At 40.7% G+C, this 9,902-nt stretch overlaps 1 protein-coding gene across 2 annotated transcripts in view; it reads left to right on the top strand.

The window, feature by feature from the left end:
- Window positions 1-9,317: 9,317 nt before the first annotated feature.
- The window catches only part of LOC111976652 (NEDD8-conjugating enzyme UBE2F), a 105,838-nt gene continuing 105,253 nt past the window's right edge, over window positions 9,318-9,902 (top strand). The window contains exon 1 of one of the 2 annotated variants that reach the window (XM_024005656.2): window positions 9,318-9,523. The gene's annotated coding sequence lies outside the window, so the exon portion shown is untranslated. The remainder of the gene's footprint in view (window positions 9,524-9,902) is intronic. The other variant, XM_024005663.2, reaches the window with a different exon arrangement.

Here is a 9,902-nt window from a genome sequence, read left to right as displayed (position 1 = left end):
GCTCTAATAATCTCTCCTGAACAGATTCCCTTTACATAATCATATGCAATTATGTGAGATTTTAGTTCTGGGTGTTTGAAATTAGCACTCRACTGACTATGGTGCTGTTCCAACTATGGTCACTAGAGGTCAGTGTTTAATCACAGTGATCTACAGTAGCTACACAACCTCTGATGAAAATGGCATGTTTTCCCCACACACACACCTTGGAGAAGTATATGTCCACATGTCCAGATTATGAGCCAGATCATACCATTACTTTCCACTTCATTGCATTTAATAAGCATTAATGGAGTTTCTGTGGGACCAAGTGAAGATGCGCTGACCTAGAGGAACAGAATAGTCTGGTTTGTATTAGCTCTACATATCAAATATCCTAGTGATTCATTTATTTTATTTTATTTAAAAAATATGTGAATTCTGCTAGAGAGGTATTGCCATCTGAAATAATGTGGCACCAGATAATATAATCGTAGTAATATTTAATGGCAATATAAAGGTTTCTTTACCCATGTATACATTACATTGATCTCTCATGACACTAGTGTCAACTTTCCCCATGGCAGAGGAGTTAGCTGGTCATTTCAAGGTTCTCTTGGTGCTCTATCCATTACCTGCGATAACAATACATATGTATTTTCCATATTGTGTGATGTGCATAAAGTCTAKATTTTTCCTGACATATAACATTTGTTTAATGGAAAACAATTATATTACAAGGTTAAATGAAATATCATACACCCTCAATGTTTTCTGCAGGATATATATGATAATCCACTGTGAATATCAGATGAATAACTACAGTATGCATCTACAGCAGACAGACGCGTTGTGATTGATTTCCATTTCGGAAAGATGCTCGCTCAATGGCTTCACAAAAGGTGCTATGTTGCAAGCCCACCTCAAGGCTGTACACTAATTACTATCATTCTCAGTAGTAGAGAGATATRAGTGGCAAATGGTAGTGCAGTAAAAAACATTCTACTATTCAGTGTGATAACACAGACCCTATACAGCACTATTACTTCTTAGGCTACCTATGTTACTTCCTGTTGTAGCTAGCCAGTTAGTGAATCTGTCTGTGTTAGCCATGTGTTCTGACTCTGATCCTGTATGACACTATCCACAGATGACCCAAAGTGACAGACCACTCCACCTCTGGTCTTCTTCAACTGGGTCATATAAGTGTGTCTGGCCTCTGGTAAAAGCCTGGTCCTAGACCAGTAAACAAAGTCCACATCCTGAAGTTATGACCATGATCTTATATGACAGACAGGGTTTACTCTGGTCCTAGACCAGTAGACTATGGTCCTCATCAGGTTGTCACAACATAATCTTGTATGACAGACAGCTGTCACTCTTCTAAAGGGCTGTCCTGTCCCCTGTTAGTGGAAACACTGTCTCGCAAACACAATGAAAACTGAGACACATATCAGCCAAATTTGCAGTAGGGGTCTGTCTACACCCAGATCTGACCTTATCTTCATACCCTTTTCCTAAGCAACATTGGCCTATATAGCTCCTATTTTAATATTCTGTAAACTGAAGCCTGGCATGGATGAAGAGCCAAGAGAGAGTGCTGGTGACTTTCATTTGTAGCAGGAAATGATGTTGGCTGCAGTGTTGACTGACTGACTCACTGGTTGGCTTGTTTGTAYTCTAACTTGGGTCAAATCCACATTGTGGTATAAATAATGAAAATTGTTTTACCCTGCCTGCCAGTATCACAGTGTGTTGAAATGTCACAATGGTGGTCTGACCAGCAGAAATACCACAGGCAAACATAGTTTGACAAAATACTGTTTTTGATTGCCTATTAAGTTTGAGTTTTTGGTTCATGGCTGATGACACTGACTGTATGAAAAATAAGTTTCCATGCCTGTTATCATCATTTCAAAATAAACTGCAAATACTCAATAGCAGAAATGCTATGGGGTTTTTCCTTTCACAACAAGCTTTGCCCTCTGCCCTGTTCTATAATTCATTCTTAGGATGAAAACAGTTTGTATTTTTGCAGAGGTTTTATTTGTTTAGCTTATGCTTTTTATTAATTCAGTGAATACAATTTCCTCAGACCCGAAAGGCAATAAAAATAATCCCTCATTGGATATATTTGATTTAAATGTCAGTCACCTTCTCTTTTCAATGGCTCAGCCTTGGTTCCTTTTTTTAAAATTCAAGCATTGAGTTGTTATGCTCATATCATCTGTTGTATTTTTCTTTCCTTTTGAGATATTTTTTTATGATACAATATCATGGAAAGTCTCACAGCTCTGTATTATCACCAATATAAATAGTGATGAATGAAGATCTCTGTGTGTGTACGTGTGTAGAAGCCTGCATGTGTGTATCTGTGTGGTAAGATGTAGAGAGAGAGAGGATGTCACAGGAGCTTGTCCTACCTGTATGGGCATGGTAAGAGCTACTAGCCAATTGGCTAGGGACATAATTACCTCCATCTGTAGAAACATTCACAGAAGAAACAGTAAATAACATTGCCTTAGGAAAATATGCCTCTCCATACCCCTTGAGTCCATCACAATGTTTGGTAAAATATAGCCAACCAGAACATTCAATAGAAAGTGGGTTCCACTCCTGGACCAAAATAAGTAGCGTGCTGTGCCAGATGTCCACCCCCACAAAGCATGGAAAGTGTGTGTGCGCTTGCTTGTGTGTTTGTGTGTGATATAGGGCAGGGAACAGCGGGTTGTTTCACATCCATACTTTCTCTGAATAAGGGGGCCAAGCTGGGGCAAAAGAGGGATGAACTCCTATCCCTCAGTCCCACATCACTTCTGGAGCCACAGTCACACCAGGGGATCAGAATGAGTACAGATCAGGACCAGACCACAGGAGTAAAGAATGTATAGATACACTCTATATACACTCTATGTATAGATACACTCTCAGTTCTGGGATATTTACTGTCATTGGGGCCTCAGAGTCTACAGAATAATGCTGACACATATAAACAAAGATGTATAATAAATCTGACCCTAGCCTGCTCTGATATCGTGGAAGTGGATGGCCATTAATCAGACACTGACTTGTCGTGAACACATGTTGTTTGAGAGAGAGAGCAGACACTCATTACACCAGGTCATATTTGCTTTGTGAGAGGGCCAATTGGCTAGTAGCTCTATCATGGAACTGATGATGACATAGAGGGGAAAGCATTGACATCTCATTCAATGTTGGTGAAAATGACGCAGTTTAGAAAATAGATTGGATTGCATCCTTATGTGTTGTGCACAGCAGCAGATTTCAACAAACAAAAAGTATGAGTTCCTCACTTCAGCAATGACTGAAATGGCTGAATACTGCTGAAAACCCCATAGATGCTTAATTAAATGTTCATATGCCAGATATGGAAAAATAGGGATTTTAGTGATAAGAAGTAATAAGTTATTTCAGCTACTGCCCCGAGGCACTTCTATTCAGCATTCCCAAAATGTAAACTAAGGATGGCTGCCTTGCTGAAGAAATAATCCCTTTGGAAAGGGTGGGTAGCCGAAGACCATTGTGTCATTGTTAGAATGAGCGGTTCAGGATTGAGGGATTCTCTGCTGCAGATGCACTATGATATGAAATGCAAAGAGGAACTGGCTGGCCAGCCTCCTGATAACATCTTTCCAATTATAACAACACTGCTCTCCAACATCTTCATCTGATTCCAACAAGTGGCAAAAACAACATAGAAAAGCAGTGCTGGGGTGCAGAACTTTTTATTTTAGGTTTATTTGGATCGTGGATTGCTCCTATTCTCTCATGCTCATAACCTCAGAGTTTTTATTTAGCTCTGCTGCCTGTAACACTTGGGTAAAACAGAAAAGTTATGACTTGGCACTAACAGACAGTGGAGTCCAATTCATTAGACACCAAATGCAGGCCTTGACAGTCAGAGCAAGAGGGCACTGTTGCTTGGGAATCAGAACTGACATAGGCTAATTGGTACAGAAACCCAAACACTCCAAGTCTTGTGTCAGTGTGTGTGAATATAGTAGGCTTATGTAGCATTGTGAGGATTGGGTAATTTTCAATGTGTAGAAGTTAGCTGAGGCTGAAAGTTCTTGTGAGTGGGTGAGGAGAAGCAAGGTTTTTTCCCACAAAAGTATTTACATTTTCTAATAAAAAAAAGTAAAATGTTATCTCTTTTGACTGTTTCGAGTCCACTCACTGGGCGGTCCTGGTGGACAGCGCCGATAACCTGGAAGAGGCAGCGGATACCGTCTCTGAGTACATCAGTTTCTGTGAGGATCTCGTTATTCAAAATGAAAGTCAACATCTTCCCCAATAATAAACTGTGGGTAACTTTGGAATTATAAGAGCTCCTCAACCAGAAAAAAAATTGTTTAAATCAGGTGGCAGTAAAGAGGAAATGAAAAATATTTAGAGGCAAAGCAAAAAAAATTGAAAACTTTTCAAGGACAAGGACATTTGGAAAGCCTGGTAAGTGCTACATACCATCACAGGCTACAAACCAAAGAGACATTGTGTGACTGTCGAAAATGACCTTGCTTTTGCAAATCATTTGAACAGTTTCTATTGTACATTCGTGGCCAAAAGTTTTGAGAATGACACAAATATTAATTTTCACAAAGTTTGCTGCTTCAGTGTCTTTAGATATTTTTGTCAGGTGTTACTATGGAATACTGAAGTAGAATTACAAGCATTTCATAAGTGTCAACGGCTTTTATTGACAATTACATGAAGTTGATGCAAAGAGTCAATATTTGCAGTGTTGACCCTTCTTTTTCAAGACCTCTGCAATCCGCACTGGCATGCTGTCAATTAACTTCTGGGCCACATCCTGACTGATGGCAGCCCATTCTTGCATAATCAATGCTTGGAGTTTGTCATAATTTGTGGGGTTTTATTTGTCCACCCACCTCTTGAGAATTGACCACAAGTTCTCAATGGGATTAAGGTCTGGGGAGTTTCCTGGCTATGGACCCAAAATATCAATGTTTTGTTCCCCGAGCCACTTAGTTATCACTTTTGCCTTATGGCAAGGTGCTCCATCATGCTGGAAAAGGCATTGTTCGTCACCAAACTGTTCCTGGATGGTTGGGAGAAGTTGCTCTCGTAGGATGTGTTGGTACCATTCTTTATTCATTACTGTGTTCTTAGGCAAAATTGTGAGTGAGCCCACTCCCTTGGATGAGAAGCAACCCCACACATGAATGGTCTCAGGATGCTTTACTGTTGGCATGACACAGGACTGATGGTAGCGCTCACCTTGTCTTCTCCGGACAAGCTTTTTCCCGGATGCCCCAAACAATCGGAAAGGGGATTCATCAGAGAAAATGACTTTAGCCCAGTCCTCAACGGTCCAATCCCTGTACCTTTTGCAGAATATCAGTCTGTTCCTGATGTTTTTCCTGGAGAGAAGTGGCTTCTTTGCTGCACTTCTTGACACCAGGCCATCCTCCAAAAGTCTTCGTCTCACTGTGTGTGCAGATGCACTCACACCTGCCTGCTGCCATTCCTGAGCAAGCTCTGTTCTGGTGGTGCCCCGATCCCGCAGCTGAATCAACTTTAGGAGARGGTCCTGGCGCTTGCTGGACTTTCTTGGGCGCCTAGAAGCCTTCTTCACAACACGTTCTTGATGATCCGATAAATGGTTGATTTAGGTGCAATCTTACTGGCAGCAATATCCTTGCCTGTGAAGCCCTTTTTGTGCAAAGCAATGATGNTGATGATCCGATAAATGGTTGATTTAGGTGCAATCTTACTGGCAGCAATATCCTTGCCTGTGAAGCCCTTTTTGTGCAAAGCAATGATGACGGCACGTGTTTCCTTGCAGGTAACCATGATTGACAGAGGAAGAACAATGATTCCAAGCACCACCCTCCTTTTGAAGCTTCCAGTCTGTTATTGGATCTCAATCATTATGACAGAGTGATCTCCAGCCTTGTCCTCGTCAACACTCACACCTATGTTAACGAAAGAATCACTGACATGATGTCAGCTGGTCCTTTTGTGGGATTCAGTTTCAGTTTTTTGGGTTTCAGTTTATTTGCATGGCAAAGAGGGACATTGCAATTCATCTGATCACTCTTCATAACATTCTGGAGTATATGCAAATTGCCATCATACAAACTGAGGCAGCAGACTTTGTGAAAATGTATATTTGTGTCATTCTCAAAACTTTTAGCCACGACTGTAGGTTTGACGTGTGATTTTACACCACAGCAGAAAGTGGCCTTGGACAGTATAGACAGCATACCAGCTGTTGATATACAGATCTCTGTGAATGACGTCAAGCAATACTTTCAACGTGTCAACCCACGATAATCATATGGTACCGACGGCGTCAGCAGCAAGGCACTTCAGGCATGCGCAMACCATCTCGCTTAACTGTTCCAGAAGATGTTCCAGCTGTCACTGAACATATGGCCAATTTACCACAGCTAAGGGCTGTTCTTCTGCATGACGCAACGCAGAGTGCCTGGAAACAGCCCTTAGTGTCATGCCTGCACCCGCTCCCCCTCCTTGGCGCTCGAGGGCGCCAGGCTGCCGATCACTACGCACACCTGTCACCATCATTCCTCACATCAGCGCTCATTGGACTCACCTGGACTACTTCACGTTGTTGATTGCCCCCTCTATATCTGTCTGTTCCTCAGTTTTGTTCCCCGTGTCAGCATTATTGTCGAAATGTCGTTTTGTTCCCCCCCATCCAGACGCCATTCTTGTTTTGTTTGATGTCCGTTTTCCATTAAATGTTCACTCCCTGTACTTGCTTCTCATCTCCAGCGTCGGTCCTTACACTTAGCCTTGGTATATTTACCATATACCACAAACCCCCGAGGTGCCTTATTGCTATTATGAACTGGTTACCAACGTAATTAGAGCAGTACAAATAAATGTTTTGTTATCCCTGTGGTATACGGTCTGATATACAGCAGCTGTCAGCCAATCAGCATTCAGGGCTTGAACCACCCAGTTTATAAGAACATTTATAAATTGGGTGGTTCGAGTCCTGAATGTAGATTGTCTGAAAGCCATTGTAAATCAGACTGTATACCATGGGTATGAGAAAACATTTATTTTTACTGTTCTAATTACGTTGGTAACCAGTTTATAATAGCAATAAGGCACCAAAGGGTTTGTTATATATGGCCAATATACCACGGCTAAGGGCTGTGTCCTAGCACTCTGCGTTGCGTCGTGCTTAAGAACATATACCAAACCTCCTCTGGCCTTATTACTTAATTAGAAAAGGCAAATAGCCTAGTGAAAATGTTATTAATTGACTTCAATAGCTCGTTTAACACCATCCAACCCCACCTGCTGGTGGGGTTTCCTTGTGAACCATACTCAACAAGTGAAGTTTAACTCCGCCTTCTCTACATTTAGAACAGTGAACACGGGAGCCCCTCAAGGTTGTGTACTTTCACCGATACTGTACAGACTGTACTCAAACAACACAGCCCACACTTTTTTTAATATGCAGATGACATCGCTGTTGTGGGTTTCCTCCACCCAGACCAAGCCTCTGTTCAATGTTTTGACAGAGAAACTGCAAAATGTGTCTAGTGATGCGCAGATAACTTTCTTGAAATAAARGTTAAGAAAACAAAAGAGAAGGAAATTGATTTCAGATTAAACAAAACTCCACTACCCTCTACGAATATCAATGGGGATTCAGTCGATAGAGTGACCACATATAAGTACCTGGGAATTGAAATAGACAATAAACTGAAATTAAATGACTGTGCCTTTGCAAAGATGAAGAAATTGCAACAGAAAAAGTTTTTTTTTTACGCAAACTGAACCATTATAAAGTCGACTGCCATGTCTTACAAATGTTCTATAAATCTATCCTGCAGGGTTATGAAACCGTCTTAGGCCCCACAACCCCCTATCTGAGATATCTACTGCAGCCCTCATCCTCCACATACAACACCCGTTCTGCCAGTCACATTCTGTTAAAGGTCRCCAAAGCACACACATCCCTGGGTCACTTCTCTTTTCAGTTCGCTGCAGCTAGCGACTGGAACGAGCTGCAAAAAACACTCAAACTGGACTGTTTTATCTCCATCTCTTCATTCAAGCAGTTATGGCTGCTTCGTGTGATGTATTGTATTGTCTGTAACCAATAATGTTTGTACCATGTTTTGTGCTGCTACCATGTTGTCCTGCTGCCATGTTGTCTTGCTACCATGTTGTTGTCATGTTGTGTTGCTACCATGCTGTGTTTTCATGTGTTGCTGCCATCCTATGTTGTTGTCTTAGTCTTCTCTTTATGTAGTGTTGTGGTGTCTCTGTTGTCGTTAAGTGTGTTTTGTCCTATATTTTTATTACATTTTTTWTTTTWAATTCCAGCCCCCATCCCTGCAGGAGACCATTTTCCTTTTGGTAGGCCGTCATCGTAAATAAGAATTTGTTCTTAAAACTGACTTGCCTAGCTAAATAAAGGTTAAATAAAACAGAGTGTGCTGTCCTTTGGTCTGATATGCGTGTTTTTAAACATGCGAGTGCAAGACCAAGTCAAGCTTCAGCGCTTGATTAGGACAGTTGGTATAGATCAAGAATCAGCTACCAACCTGTACACAAAACTCATCCTCCTAAAACTTGAAGCATTTTACAGGACAGTACTCATCATCTTTATTCAAAATTCAGTCACAACAGCAGCCAGACAAGGGGAAAGAGACTTCTTCAAAGTAAATTAAAACGGATAGATATGGGGACTATTTTATTCCAACTGCCATTAGGCTGTATAATAGATAGTCTGTTGGTCCCTTGAGTATACAGTACACCTTCACTTTAAATGTTTAGCTAAAGCACTTTGAATGAATTATATTGTGTCGTTTCTGTGTTTTCATGTTTTATGTACCGTCTCTTTAAGCACATGACCAAATGAATTAACCCTGGTGGGATAATAAAGTTGATCTGAATCTGAATCTTAACATGGTATGTAACTAAAAACCATAATTTACAAAACAAMTCTTAGGGCGATTTCATGTCTTTTATGTGAATTACTTTTCCGGTTCTGTTTTATGCATTCAGTTGTCGATTGGGACTGCAAGCTGGAACTGTAAAAGAGACAACTACTGAAATGTATCCTGTGCTGAAAATGACACAACATATTGTGAGATAAAGCCATGATGAACATGCTGGCATATTTTTCCAACAAATAATTACCTTACCATTTAAAAAACAATCAAATATTGTGTTGTCTACATAACATAATAATGATGTGTTACATATTTTGCCCAACTGTGTTGCCTATTTCATTTTCTTTGTCTAGCGGAACAAATGTTTTATTTGATATTTGGCCGGACAACAATAACTAACGGAACAATCCCTGCACTTCCGTTAATGACACCGGCAGCGGAGTTGTTACAGCTGATTGTCAGCTTTTTAACATTTCAGTATTAACATTTCTCATTATATATTTGAGAGGTTGTTTGGCGACGGAAATTCAGTTTTAATCTGTCGCTGCAGGTGCAGCAAGAGGCTTGATTCCGAGTGTCGTTGATTATGGTGTAGAGGGAGCGTTTCTCTGAGACAGCAGGTAAACAACGGGGCAGACATTAGCTAGAATGTTCGCCTAGCTTGCTTGCAAGCCAAGTGACATTTCATTCGATAAAAACAATAGCTATATAGCTAGATATCTCTGGTAGAAACATAGCTATCACCCTTAGGTGTGTTTTTATGAATTGTTCCAGTTGTCATCCCAGTCTAACATTGTAACACTGAAAGTTAGTGCATATTTCGATAGCTAACGTTGGCTAGCCAGTTGGTAGCTACGTTTCTTGCTACCTATCTAGGTTTCTAGCGGCTAGCGTTAACATCTTAACTACTCTGCTATGTTATGTAGTTTACTAAAGTTAGCTAGCTAAACTAAACCCATATCTAACTAACGTTAGATTGCTGGAGTGATTAAATAAGTA

This window comes from Salvelinus sp. IW2-2015, linkage group LG2 (assembly GCF_002910315.2).
Source record: "Salvelinus sp. IW2-2015 linkage group LG2, ASM291031v2, whole genome shotgun sequence".
Lineage (NCBI taxonomy): Eukaryota > Metazoa > Chordata > Actinopteri > Salmoniformes > Salmonidae > Salvelinus > Salvelinus sp. IW2-2015.
This window is presented reverse-complemented; position numbering and strand designations above follow the sequence as displayed.